This window comes from Ornithorhynchus anatinus, chromosome 17 (genome assembly GCF_004115215.2).
Source record: "Ornithorhynchus anatinus isolate Pmale09 chromosome 17, mOrnAna1.pri.v4, whole genome shotgun sequence".
In the NCBI taxonomy this organism is placed as follows: domain Eukaryota; kingdom Metazoa; phylum Chordata; class Mammalia; order Monotremata; family Ornithorhynchidae; genus Ornithorhynchus; species Ornithorhynchus anatinus.
Genome location: NC_041744.1, coordinates 30,805,688 through 30,820,240, shown reverse-complemented (window position 1 = coordinate 30,820,240; position 14,553 = coordinate 30,805,688). Strand labels below are relative to the sequence as shown.

Genomic DNA, 14,553 nt, shown 5'->3' with positions numbered 1-14,553 from the left:
TTAATCCAACTCCATTATATTGTACTCTCCCAAGCTCTTAGTACAGTGCTCTGTACCCAGTAAGCACTTATTAGATATGACTGATTGATTGAGGGATATTATACAGGGATTTTGGATCTTTCTTTCCATCTTCCTTTCCTTAACCCTTTCTATAGAAGAACAAAGAGGGAAGTTTATAGTGGTTCAGAAAGCCATGAAAAGGTCTTTCTTTTTTTACAAAACTCCCTTAAAGCATGAGGTCATTGTGGCCAATTTCTTTGATTTTTGTTTTTTTGCTAGTTTCAAGAAGATCTGAAGCTCAAGAAGGCTAAAGGGGAGGATAGTTCAAAAATCAGAACCTATCAGGTTTATTGGAGTTAAAAAGAGTTGGAGCTTCCTTTCTAGTTGTTGGAATTCTGAATTATGTAATTCCTTTGCGGCATCTCCTTCTCGTTACCTGCCTGATTTCTGCATGTTTATTGTTATCCCATCTCTCAGACATGGAAGGGAAGGAAAAATTAAATCTGGCAATTTTGCTACTTATAGCTCCTGTTAAAGACATGTGGTAAGGCAGTCTGAGCTTTAATTGATCTCCCTTCCCTTTCATCACTGATCAGGCAGGAGCCAAGCAAGTCTTCCCAATGTTTAGAGAGTTGCAGGTTGTAGTCAAGAATTGTTTATCTGGAGTAGAACCAAAATCCATCACCACCCAGATATGCTTGCTACATTTTTACTTCTGATATTTTTATCAGTGAATTTTTGCCAGTTTTCATGTGGTTCAGTTTTTTTATGTTGTTAGACAGCCCACGGAGTAGGATGTAGGATCAACTTTAAGGATGATTGCTTGAAAATTGGAAATGAATTCTCAGATATCTTTGCCAGGATGTGGGATTTCAGTAAGGAAAGGTGTCCCAAATTAAAGAAATGTTACCAAATTGTTCCCCAGAATAATCTCTTTGGTGCATTTCATATTTGAATCAGCACTCTGCAGACTAATGGAGGTACAGTCTAAGGCTCAGGGAGCATCCTTTGCAGTTAGGCAAAGCAAGGACTGTAGGGCAAAAATGATCACAGATAGTAAAGTGGTTCAACACCTTGCTCTGCATTTGAAGAGAATGGAGTATGTGACAGAGAAGAAAATTGGAATTAGACTGATAGTTTGAAATCTAAATGTTCAAAGAATATTGCACTTTAAAAGTCTGTAATGTTGCCTAATGAATAAAATCAATAGAAAGTTAATTTAAAAATCACTTAATGAACCACATTGTACTGAGTGGACTACTAAAAAGGAACAGTTCAATGAGATAAAATCTCCATAATCTTATAGACCAACAGAGGGCCATTTAGTTAAGGAAAAGTGGGACAAGTCACTAAATAGGTAAAGCTACAGTATCCTCTGCATCTATTGTTTTTTTTTGTCAAGTCTTTCCAATTTGTCTGAAGACCATAATAAAGCCACTTAGCTATTTGCAGGGATAATATATGTTTTATCCTTAAAAATTAGGGTGGACACCATCAAACAAATCCCCCAGATAATCTGTTGCCATGTCCTCCAACTTCCAGGGCTGCAATTTTTCATTTATGCCATACTGCCTTTCCAGTGCCTGGGTGGACCAAACAGACTATCTCTCTTGAAATAACGATCACAGAAGTGTGTTCTACATGAAATGGAGGAAAACAGCATGGCAGCCTATGCTTGTATTTAGATAGACTGTGGCATGGGTGAGAGAGATGCAAGAGGTAACGTGGCAACAGAACCTAGGGAAAAGTTACCATGCAACTCCCATTTTTGCCCTCCATCTATTTTAAATCTGAAGGAGTGTGCCAATTCTCTAAAGCCCTGCAATGCCCAAGAATAACAATTTAAGGATTATCATCCTGAAGGTGATGAGGCATGCCCCATGAATCACACTTACTGAAGTTGCTGAAATTTACTGTACATATCCAAGCATTGGCTATGGTAATTGGTAATACATTTAGGGAATGTTTCATTGTTTTTACTTTAACGATAAAGCAACTGGCTAAAGGTACTAGTCTTTATAGAATGAGCTTTGGATCAAAAACAGAGTTCAGTGAATAATTTTTTTAAACTTATTTACATTCCAGTATTTTGTTTTTAAAAAAAGCAAAATTTCTTTATGTAGAGAGCTGACTTTGCCTCTATTACAGTCACATGAATTGCAGCACTACAATAACTCAGTTATGTCATTGTCCACTTTCAAACCATTTCCTTTTTGGAATTTTGTGGGGAGAAGACTGTGGGAGATATACTGTCAGTCAGAGATCTTTATTACCTCTGCAGTGACTGATACATCTCAGCTAAACCTACACTCCCTGTTATCTCTTTTTCTCTCTTTCTCTTTTTTAAAAAAAACTTTTGAAAGCTCAAAATATACGTCCTCAGCCTCTAGTTGGATTCTCTATTATTACCATCGCCCTGCAATGCTTGAAATATGAGCCGTTGGGCAGATTAGGATTCTTCTTAGAGAAACATTAGATGAACTCCAGATGAACTGTTAAGTACAGAAAACGGGAATTCTGGTATTACACCTTCCTGGGATTATACTTAAAATATAAATGAGGTCTTGAGGGAAAGGGAGAAAACTAAAATACACCATCATCAAAACCTGGACTGTGCCCATAAGCTTTTATCATGAGCAGAACATGCCAGCAACTTTTCAACAAACATTTTTTCCTTTTTTCCTAACAACGAAAACCACGTCTAAATATTTGGAATAACAAGCAGGCAGCTGTGTGTAATAATTTAATAACAGACCATTGCTAATATTACTGTGGTTAGAATAACAGTAGGTGGTAGTCAGAACTGCAGGGTTTCTAGCCCCAAGCCAATATATTTAATGGATCCATTAGCTCTACTAGGAGGGAAAATTTGAACCAGAGTAACTCCGATTCCCACTGTCTGCCACTGTAATGCCCAGGGAGTTCAACTTCATTATTTAGAACTGAGATACCACGGGCTGCATATTATTCCAAGATTTGAAAGAAAGCACTGTCTTTGTGTGCTCTATCACCTTGCGCTAACTTCTACTATATGAAATCAGATCAGTCTGCATTATAATACATTGAGCCATTGCCTGAATTTGCTTTTAAAAGCCAAAAACTTTTTTCATCACTTCCTGGTAGAGTTAAGTCAATTCACTGCAAACATTTCAAAGCTATTAAGGATTGCAAGATCCTGTAATTTTAGTATTTTAGCAAACAGTAATAGTAGGCATTTAAGTTTCATTTAATTTACCCCCAGTTAATGTTACTAATAGGAAATGTTCCTTCACAGTTTGAAAAAGTTATTAGTTCTCTAGCTCTCTTTTTTGTGACTAATGCTGAAAGGATTAGCTTAAAACAAAGGTTCTATTCCTTCCATAATAAATCATTTTCCAGGTGTGATTCAATTAGGCTCGGTCCAAATGGGTGGCAGAATTTTTTATATTGTGTCAGATCTCCTTTTAAGTGTATTTGAAAACATTTAATTTAAATAGTTTCCAATTCCCATTTTAGAAATATATCTAGGATGCAAATTGTGCACTTCATTATTAGTCTATAATGATGATAATATTAAAATTGCATTCAGGTTGAAAGCAGCAGGCAAAACTAATTTTAGTGGTGTGTTGAATTCATTGTTTTGGTGCACTATCAACCTGGGCAGGTAGATGGAGTGACATCCTGCTGAGGTCAGGTCTATGCCTTCAGCTATTTCATATTTTTATTAATGACTTCACAATGGGATAGGAGGCACACATTCAGGAGACTGGTTGATGACACCAGGGCAGGGTAACTGGCTAGTACTTGGGAATTGGATTCAAATACCAAATGACCTCCAAATCTGGAGAAAAAAGGAGAAATAAATAGGACTAAGTTACACAGAAAGAACTACAAAATATAATTTAGGAATAACACTCCAGGTATAATCAATTTGATATAATAAGGGAGTTTTCCATGAATCCATAGTGCAGTTCAATAAAATCCATTTTACCAAAATCCTGGAATTCTCTCAATCCTTTCTCTGGAAGGTCAAATCGAAAGTCTCTACCATCTTGTTTATCAAGGCGAAATGTTTCAACAAGGTTCATACTCTTCAGGTTATTCTCAAGGATAATTCATTTTAAGGTCTATAGTTTATTTAGATTTCAGGTCATTTTGACAGAATGAATAGGGGCCAAACATCCTACACATTTGTAAGTGACATTTTCCTGCAAAAGAGTGTTTGATCATAACCATTTCTGCAATAATCAATAAGTGGTATTTGTTGAGCACTTATGGTATACAGAGCACTGTAATCAATTAATCAATCATATTTATTGAGCACTTACTGTGTGCAGTGCACTGTACTAAGCATTTGGGAGAATACAATAAAACAGAGTTGGTAGATACATTCCCCACAATGAGCTTACAGTTTAGAGGATGAGCTTACTTGAAAATGTACAAGACAGCAGGGTTAGTAAACAGGATTTCTGTCCACAAGTAGCATTCAGTCTACATAATGGAGTTTTATTCTATTACAGTTTTCAAAAATTGAGGTGATTGAGCTATATAGATTGGCAGGCAGTGAACTTGAAGTGTTTTTTGGTGACATACTTAGCAACTACTTGCCATCTCTTTGCTCTAGGTAATACGGTCTTAGCCATTTCCAACCTCATTGTAGCACTGCTAAATCACTCCAACACTGGCCCTCCTTAAGAAGTTTAACTGTTCTCTGGATCCAGAGCAGTCCAACTTGGTCTGTGGATTATGGCATCAAGCAAAGTCAAAAGAACAAAGCAGATATCACAGTAAGCATCTAGAAATTCATCGATCTCCACACTTTAACCCCGAACCATCAACCCTAACTCAAGTCATACATTCCCAGCTTGTCCATGAGATTGTCTAACTGAATGAAATCAAAAACCTTATAGTCCAGAGTTTGATTCTACTCATGCTGCCCTGTGTCTAAGCAGCCTGTCCCTATTGCATAAAAGGAAATTGAACTGGTCTGACAAAACTTGTTCTTTCCAAAACCATGTTGCTCCTACTCAATGTTGTATCTTTTTTCAGGTAGTTGCAAATTAAATGGATAACAGTATGGGTATCAATACCGATGGTATTGGGCTGTCATATCTCTAGTTACCAAATAGACACATTACTTGTCTCTTCTCAATCCTCAGAGATGGTTTGCCTTCTGTGAGGTCTCAAAAACAGTAGTTTAGCTCTGCAATAATCCACAAATTCCTCAGGACCCACAGGCTCAGATTTAAAAGAAACTCTTTCTTGTCCTACGTTCATTTGGTCTTTCCACCCTTCTACCACAAGACGTATTTACTCTTGTCAGCTGGTACAGTTGATCTTTTCCAGTTTTGATTCCTATTATCCTAGAAAACACAAACAAGGTCTGTCATTTAAGTCTTTGTTATGGTGACCTTTATTCTGTTTTCTGAGTTTTATGGTTTCATTGAGTTTAATGGATCCATTAATTTCAGGAGAAAACATCCCACCAATTTGAAAAAGTTGGGTTATTTTCCATTTCTATTAAAAGCCTGCCATTTCTGGTAGTCTTGAAGGGTAGAGGTATTTTAGGCTATCCATAAAATCTGGGTCATGTGTATCAATATCTAAGGAATATAGAAAAACGAAAAAATCTTTGCATTAATCAAAATAGACTGAAACACTAGTCAATTACGAGGTAATCCTTATACTACATTGCTTTCCCTTTCTGCAATGCATTTTAAATGTCTGTCTCCCCAACTAAATTATAAACTCCTTGAGGACAGGGATCATTTTTACCAATTTTATTTTACTTTTCCAAGCACTTAGTAGAGTGCTCTGTATCCAGTAAACCCTCAATAAATACCATTAATGGATTCCTAGATAATGCAGTGCAACTAATTGCAGCATACATGGAAGCAGTATGGCCTAGTGGAAAGGGCAAAGACCTGGGAGAGATATGACCTTTGTTCTAGTCCTGGCGCCACCGTGCCATGTGCCGTGTGACCTTGGGTAAGTCACTTAACTTCCATTTGCCTGAGTTCCATCATCTACAAAATGGGGATTCAATACCTGGGCTTTCTCCTACTATAATGTGGAACCTGATTATCTTGTATCTACCCCAGCTTTGTACAGTGCTTGGCACAGAGGAAGCACTTAACAATTACCAAAGCTAAATAATTAATCATATGGGAATTAAGCCTTAATCTCCATATTGCACAGGTTTTTAACTGTTAGTGCATAGAAACTGGATTTTCAAATGAAGACTCGATCAGATTCCTTTTCATGCATTCTATCTTAATTGTATGCAGGAATTGGGAGGGGGAAGTGGTTAAACTATAACAACTATATACAGCATCCTCTTGAATGTTAAAACTCTAATCTATGGGAATGCTTAAGAATGTCAAATTTGTCAGGAGTTGGTGTGTAAATTTAGGAATCAGGGGAGACATGGTTTTTGGATAATCAAATGAATTAAATCAATCAATCTTATTTTTGAGGCCTTACTGTGTGCAGTCCCCTCTCAAGATCGTACCTGGAGAGATTCCAGTACTCTACCAATCTTGCCTATAGGAAGGAGAGTCAAGCACAAGTATATCCATTCTATTCCTAGCTTGGGCAGTGGCTAGCGAGTGGAAAGCAATTTGTTACAAGTCAAAACTCACCTGTGCTGGACAGCAGTGGCATGAGAGAGAGTCATGGGTGGAGACTCAATTTTGCTGTGCGCAAAGGGAAGTGGTAAATCACTTCCATATTTTTACCAAGTAAACTCTATGGATACACTAACAGAATGATTGCAGATGGAGATGGGGCATTCTGGGAAAGATGTGTCCATGGAGTCACTATGGGTCAGACATAACCGACATAAGATGAGATTGTGTGCAGAGTATTGTGCTAGCTCTTGGGAAAGTACAATACAATAAAATTGGTAAACAGGTTCCCAGCCCACAATGAGTAAGTAGTCATTCACCTTACTGCTCCTTAAAAATGTGGCCAATCCCCAGGACTGACTTTAGACTGTACATGGTAAAGCAACCGCCTCAGGGAGCAGCAGAAAAGGCGACACAGCAGTCAGGTCACAGCCCCACAAGGGGATTGCTTGGCTCACTAGAGGGGTTGGTGTGGGTACAACAATAGAGATGATTGTGACACAGGCACAATGTCAAAATGAGTGGAGATGTTGTCATGGATATAGTGCCAGTGAGGGGTGTTGGCAGGAGGCAGCTTTTGGAAGGAAGTGACAGGAAATCTAAACAGATATGTGGCCCATTAGTCAAGAGCAAGAATTTTTCTTCATGGTACAGAGGCTTCCAAGAGACCAAGAACAATTCTTTTTTGGAAACATTCTGTATAATAATAATGTTGGTATTTGTTAAGCGCTTAGTATGTGCAGATTACTGTTCTAAACGCTGGAGTAGATATACGGTAATCAGGTTGTCCCACATGAGGCTCACAGTTAATCCCCATTTTACAGATGAAGGAACCGAGACACAGAGAAGTTAAGTGACTTGCCCACAATCATACAGCTGACAAGTGGCAGAGCTGGGATTCAAACCCATAACCTCTGACTTCTAAGCCCAAGCTCTTTCCACTGAGCCACGCTGCTGCTCTACCTTGCAGTGTGCATTGTGAATGTCAGAATGTGGAAGGCACTGAGAGTTGACCCTTCTCTAAAATAGCACAGCTATCATTACATCCTAATTTCCTCAGTAATTTCACACACTTCTATTAACCACTTGCATGACCAATGGATATGTCTCACACACATAAGGCAAGGCATCACAGATTTTGAAAATTTATTGTTAAAAAAAGACTGCTTTCAGACAAAATTTTCAGACATCTTGAAACCATAGACAATTAAGGAATTCTTTCAAAATGTCCCCAGGCAAGTTACTTCTAAGGTGATGAAACCACTTTTTTTAAAAAAATGGTATTTGTTAACTGCTTATTACATGTAAAGCACTGCTCTAAGCACTAGGGTAGATACAAGTAATTCAGTTGGGACACAGTCCCTATCCTACCTGTGTCTCCCAGTCAAGGAGAAGGGAGAGTAGGTATTGTATCCCCATTTTATAGTTGAAAAAACTGAGGCTCAGAGAAGTTAACTGAATTGCCCAACGTCATACGGTAGGTTAAGTGGCAGAGCTGGGATTAGAACCTAGGTGAAGAAGGAGCATGGTGTGAAAAGGCAGCATGGAATAGTAGATAGAGCACGGACCTTAGAGTCAGAAGGTCATGGGTTCTAATCCCAGCTCCACCACTTGTCTGCTGTGTGACCTTGGACAAGTCACTGCACTTCTCTGTGCCTCAGTTACATCATCTGTAAAATGGGGATTGAAACTGTGAGCTCCACATGGGACAGGGACTGTGTCTAACCCGATTTTCTTGTTTCCACTCCATCACTTAGTATAGCATCTGGCATATAGTAAACTCTAAAACACCATAATTATTACTATTAGGTCTCCTGGCTCCCAGCCCCAGACTTCTTCCTCTAGTCCATTCTATTTCTTGGAGTCCAATATATGGGTTTCAAATTTGTTGGAAACCATTTCAATTTTGTCCAGTGTCAGTCTAATGATATGGATCTAGATTAGATTTGTGCCAGGCAAGGAAGGTGTAGACTGAATCTGAATGTAGCTACATGGGAGGACAGAGATGTTGCAATTCTGTGATGCTGTGCACTGTCTGGAGAAGAGTGTGGTCCCAGTTCATAATGTGATATTTGCTCAACACAACCTATGCCAACCACTGTACCAAGCACTTGGTAGACACAAGATAATCAGGTTGGATGTAGTCTCTGTCCCATATGGGGCTCACAGTCTACACTGCCACCCTGAATGTGAGGAAATGCAATGCTAGTTCATGAATAGTTGTTGTAGTATAGAATAAACCCAATATTGTTCCCCCAGACTGTAAGCTTGTTGTGGGCAGTGAACATGTCTTCCAACCCTGTTATAGTGTCCTCTCCCAAGTGCTTAGTACAGTGCTCTTCACACAGTAAGCACTCACTAAATACAATGGATTGATGAGTAACTCTAAGATCAGAGTAAGGGAAATCAACCATTCTAATTCCCTATAGAAACCAGTGAAAACTCCCTGTGTGGGCTTGGCTGATTTTCTCCAATTCACAGGTGCAGCAGTCAGGCACAGCCAAGCCCTTTCCTACAACTCCTGAAGTTGGCTCTTGTTCCTCTCCTCAGCCTGTCTTTCCTAGGGGCTCTTGAATCAAGCCTAAGAAACCATTTTGAAAGCTATTTTTGGCATTGTGCTGAGGTAAGTACTTCCCAACACAGATAAGATTGATTGTTTGGAGGCACATGTCCCAAGTCCCACGGCAGAGCTCAGAAGTCCTGTTGTTAGCTCGTCCATCTGATTAACAGAACTCATATGGGCTTTGTCTGTCTGTAACCTCAATAATAATAATAACAATAATAATGATATTTATTAAGTACTTACTATGTGCCCCGCCCCGTACTAAGCCCTGGGGTGGATACAAACAAATCGAGTTGGATACAATCCCTGTCCCATGTGGGGCTCACAATCTCAATCCCCATTTTATAGATGAGGTACCTGAGGCACAGAGAAATGAAGTGACAGAGCAGACAAGTGGTGGGGTTAGAATTAGAACCCATGACCTTCTGACTCTCAAACCCGTACTCCCAAGCTGATTCTCTGCTGTTCTCTGCTGCCCCCTACAGACAGGAACTAAGCCCTGCTATTACTGACTCTAATCAATGGCCAACCCGCCAAAGTTTCTATTTCTACAGTGACCACAGTATGTTTTGAACAACTGCATGCTGATTGCCCTCTTCGATATCCATTCTAATGCTTGCACCTGCTTGTCTAATAATTCTGACTTTTCTCTCTACATCTGCAATTATCCCCCTTTTTAATCCATTTTAGACCAATCATCCAGATATTTATAATAATAATTATGGTATTTGTTAAGCACTTACTATGTGCCAGGCACTATTCTAAGAGCTGGGGTAGATGGAGTCCCATAGAGAGCTCAGAACCTTAATCCCCATTTTACAGATGAAGGTACTGAGGCACAGAGAAGTTAAGTGACTTGCACAAGGTCACACAGCAGACAAGTGGCAAAACCGGGAATAGGTTCCATGACCTTCTGATATCCAGGCCCATGCTCTATCCACTAGGCCATCCTGCTTCTCTAATAACTGTGGTATTTGTTAAGCATTTGCTATGTGTCAGGCACTGTACTAAGTGCTGGGGTGGATACAAGCAAATCGGGTTGGACACAGCCCAGAGAAGTTAAATGACTTGTCCAAGGTCTCACAGTAGAAAAGTGGCAGAGCAGGGATTAGAACCTATAACCTTCTGACTCTCAGGCCCGTGGTCTATTCGCTGCACCCTGTAAACCCTTTGTGATTTTGATGATCACTTAGGCCGGGCCCTGTGGGAGCACATTTCAAGTGCATAGCACCTTCTGAGTGAAGAGGAGCTTCCTTTTGCTTGTTTGTGAACCAACCACCTTTAAGTTTGAATAAGTATCCTCTAGCAAAGAGCAGCATTGCCTAGTGGATAGAGCATGGCTTGGGAGTCAGAAGGGTCTGAGCTCTAATCCCCACTCTGCCACTTGTCTGTCATGTGTCCTTGAGGAAGTCACTTGACTTTTCTGTGCCTCAGCAACCTCATCTGTAAAATGGGGATTATGACTGTGAACCCAGTGTGCGACAGGGACTGTGTTGAACCTGATTTCCTTGTATCCACCTCAGTGCTTAATACAGTGCCTTGCACATAGTAAGTGCTGAACAAATACCATAATTATTATTATTAGACTGATATGTGATTTGGAGAAAAATAATTTGGGATTTGCCCTGCTCCACTTTTACCTCATGATATTTCAGACTTCAATCACATTGCCACACAGCCTTTATCTTTTTGCACTTGAGCTTCCGCATCTTTTCTTCTTCATATGGAGACTTCTCCATGCCATTGATCATCTCAAGTGTCCTTAGCTATCCAAGCTGGAAAAGGAATTAGAAGGAGTATGGATTAGAGAAAGCAGGGATAAAATGGAGATTCACTAATTCCCCCTAGGTAATGGCTGTCAACTGGGCAAACTGAGCCCTTTTGGGGAAAAGACCCAGAGGCAGGTGATTGTATAGATTAAAAAACCTATTTGCATAAGTCAAACTTAATACTTTTCAGACCTTCTCTGTTGAATTGCTGGAAAAGGGCCTTTAGCAAATCCCTCTATCATTAGTTGATTAATGAAGCAGATTTTATTAGTTCTATCAGAAAACAGATGGGTCCTTCAGTTTGCTTCAAATTGCTTGACCCGTGTAGTTTTAACCAAAGTAGAGTAAATATACCCATTCTAATAAAATTCACTCACTGCTGTGACTCCACAGGGCAAAGTTAACAACAGGTTGAAACACTTTTACTGACTCCACAGGCAATAGGAAGCAGGTTTGATTGTTAATAGTTAGCACAGAAAAGAGCCTCCCCCAACACAACCAAAACCTGGCTCAGGATCAAGGATTGGGAGAGAAGATGTTCTTTGATTTGGTGAGTACAGGAGCCATTGTTGGAGTCCTCAAGGGAAATGGGAAGGGGCTCTTGTCCTCATTGGTGGGTCTGGGTGGCAATGGAGGACCTATACCCCTGCTGCCAGTTCCCATCTGCATTGTCACTATTCTCTCAGCCCTGTGGTGAGGAGGAGGAAGGCCAGAGGAAGGAAAGGGGGGAGTGACTAACGTCTACCAGCATTAGTTTATTTTGGCCTTCTCCTCCCTTTTATTCCCTTCCTTTCCCCTCCATTACTTTCCACTATCTTTCCTTCTTCTATCTTTTCTTCCATTCCCTTTCCCTCTCTTTCCCCCATCTTCCCTTCTACCTCCGGTTGGCTGCCAGTGGCAACAGCTTTTCAGTGGAAGAGCTGTTAAGAAGCAGCCAAATGACATCACATTGTGCTGCCTGCAGTGTGGTGTAATATAATCAAGTAGCACACAGGTGGAGGGAGTAATCCAGCCCAGTAGCCATCAGGCAGGTACTGGGCTAGTAGGGGGAGTAGGGCATAAAGCATTTCATTCTACTCGTTCATGTTGGGTGGGGAAGGAGGCATTAAACCATCAAAGTTACAGTCAAGTAAGTACTTCAATAATTATTTAAGTGTTTAAATTGTATGCTTGGTTCTTGTGCACAAATTGATCAAAGATTTGATTTTTGTTTGTGTCTTCAGTACACACACCAAAAAAACCCCCTACTTGTTCCTCTTTTATTGTCTCTCTTCCCTGATACATTGTGAGCTCCTTGAGGGCAGGGATCATTCCTGTAAGTTCAGTTGCACTCTCTCAAGGTGCTTAATACGATGCCCTGGACAGGGTAGGCATTCAAATATTGTTGATTGTGTCTTGTGGAGATGTTTCTCACTCACTCACCCAGCTCTGCCACTTGTCAGCTGTGTGACTGTGGGCAAGTCACTTAACTTCTCTGTGCCTCAGTTCCCTCATCTGTAAAATGGGGATTAAGACTGTGAGCCCCACGTGGGACAACCTGATTCCCCTGTGTTTACCCCAGCGCTTAGAACAGTGCTGTGCACATAGTAAGCGCTTAACAAATACCAACATTATGTTTCTGCCTTACACAACTCTCCTTGAATATCCATGAGAGGAGAGAAGAGCTCATGTTTGCATTTTTTTCACGAGCCTTGAGTGTCTGATGAGCTTTACCAAGGGTTACATTCAATCATATTTATTGAGTGTTTACTGTGTACAGAACAGTGTACTAAGCATTATATAAAGGATCCATTTATTTGAGTTCCTTCCCATCATTTAACCAATCATCTATCCAACCTTCATAGACATGTGAGATTAAAAGAGAAAATATGATGCAAAGAAAAAGCAGAAGATTTCCCTGCCCTGCACTTCCCTGGAAGTGGGTCGCTGAGGTCAACAGTTTTCTGAGAAAATAACATGTCATGAATCAGGGAGGGAAGATGATTGAGGGTGTATCGGAATGGGTGGTCTTGAGGAGAGGGAAAGTAATTTATATGTGGAATAACACCTTGAAACTGTGACAGAAATGTTCTGATAAGAAATAACACTGAGTCAGCCAATCAAGAGTATTTATTGAGCACTTACTATGTTCAGTGTACTGTGCTAAGCACTTGGGAGAGTAAAATACATTAATATGAATAAATAAGCAATTTATAATATAGCTTAAAGATGTGTAAGTGCTGTGGGGTCAGGAGTGAGGTGAATATTAAATGTCTAAAAGACACAGATCCAAGTACACAGAAAATGCAGAAGGGAGAGCAAACTGGGGAAAAGAGAGCTTAATAGAGAAAGACCTCTTTGAGGAGATGTGAGGAATAAAGGGAGCATCGTTGTGTGGATTTCTGATAGGAGGATGACCTAAGAAAAAAATAGGAATCTTAGTTCTGGAACAGTGGAATATTTTGAAGTTGCCCTTGAGTGAAGGCCACAAAGTGCCCAGTCAAAGAGAGTGAGGATGAGGGAGAACTGTGATGGTTGTCAATGGATTTGCTTAGGTTGCCTCTATATCTCTTTCCTCCCCACCATCTGGAATTCACTCTCTTGTTCACATTCATTAATTCCCAATTTGGGGGATTCTTTCTTTTCTCCTTGCTAATGTCATTCCTTAGCACAAGAACTATATTTAATTTTTTAATTTTCAAACAGTAGACAAGGCTGGTTAGTGAAGACATTCCCAAGTCTATGTGAGGTTAAGACTAGCACAATGCCTCTCCTGTGATTGAATTTTATTGTCAGTCATGTGACCAATCCCTCCTATTTTGGTTGACTTATAATGGGCCTGAAATATTTTTTCCTAGCTTTTTCTATGAAAATACTTTTTAATAATTTATAGGATTATTAGAAGGGATTGCTCTCAATGTCTATGCATGTTCTATAATTTTCTGTCAGTCTAATTTATAGAATCTTAATTCAATCGCATTATGGCAGGAACAGTCTCATCTGAAATTTATTGAAAAGGTATTGGTATAATTTAGAGGATTAAGATATTAGCAAAAAAAAACCCAGGGTTTTTGTGCCAGTGATGATCTTTGACTTGTTTTGATGAATAACCCTTCTAACTGTAGAATAAATGACAAACAGAAGATGTAGAATCTGGAAAGAGGGGAAAAATAAAAACTAGTGAAAAGAGAATACAGACCTTAGGGAAAACTCTAATAAATTAACAAGGAAAATTATGGTAAATTTCACTCACATTGGACAAAACACAATATACACATGTAAACATTTAATAAATGCTGTTGATTAAGAAGACAAAGTGGAGAGAGAGGCTTACAATGGTTTGGAATAACAACGCAGTGGTTGAAAAGAGGGAGAGGAAAAGGATCAAGTCTTGAGGTAAATGCAAATAGAAGGGAAAAAGAATGATGAGGCACAACTAAACGTGACACTGAAGAATTGGTTGACGATGGACAGGAAGAATCAGGAGCAAGTTAAATCACGAATCCCTACAGGGGCAGGCAGTAGGTAGTAATCATAGGCAGCAGAGAAAACCACAGATAAATCATGCAAGTTGAGGTTACTGATGGGCCACTCATACCTGGCAAACTGAAAGTGATTTGTAATCTCAGTGAGAACA

The 14,553-nt window shown here is 39.7% G+C and overlaps 1 long non-coding RNA gene across 1 annotated transcript; it reads right to left on the bottom strand.

The window, feature by feature from the left end:
• Positions 1-4,979: 4,979 nt before the first annotated feature.
• On the bottom strand, positions 4,980-7,025 carry LOC114817949. The gene is made up of 2 exons (XR_003765781.2): positions 6,926-7,025; positions 4,980-5,342 (listed from the first exon to the last, which is right to left on the bottom strand). It is a non-coding gene; the product is annotated as an uncharacterized LOC114817949 (long non-coding RNA).
• Positions 7,026-14,553: the final 7,528 nt, after the last annotated feature.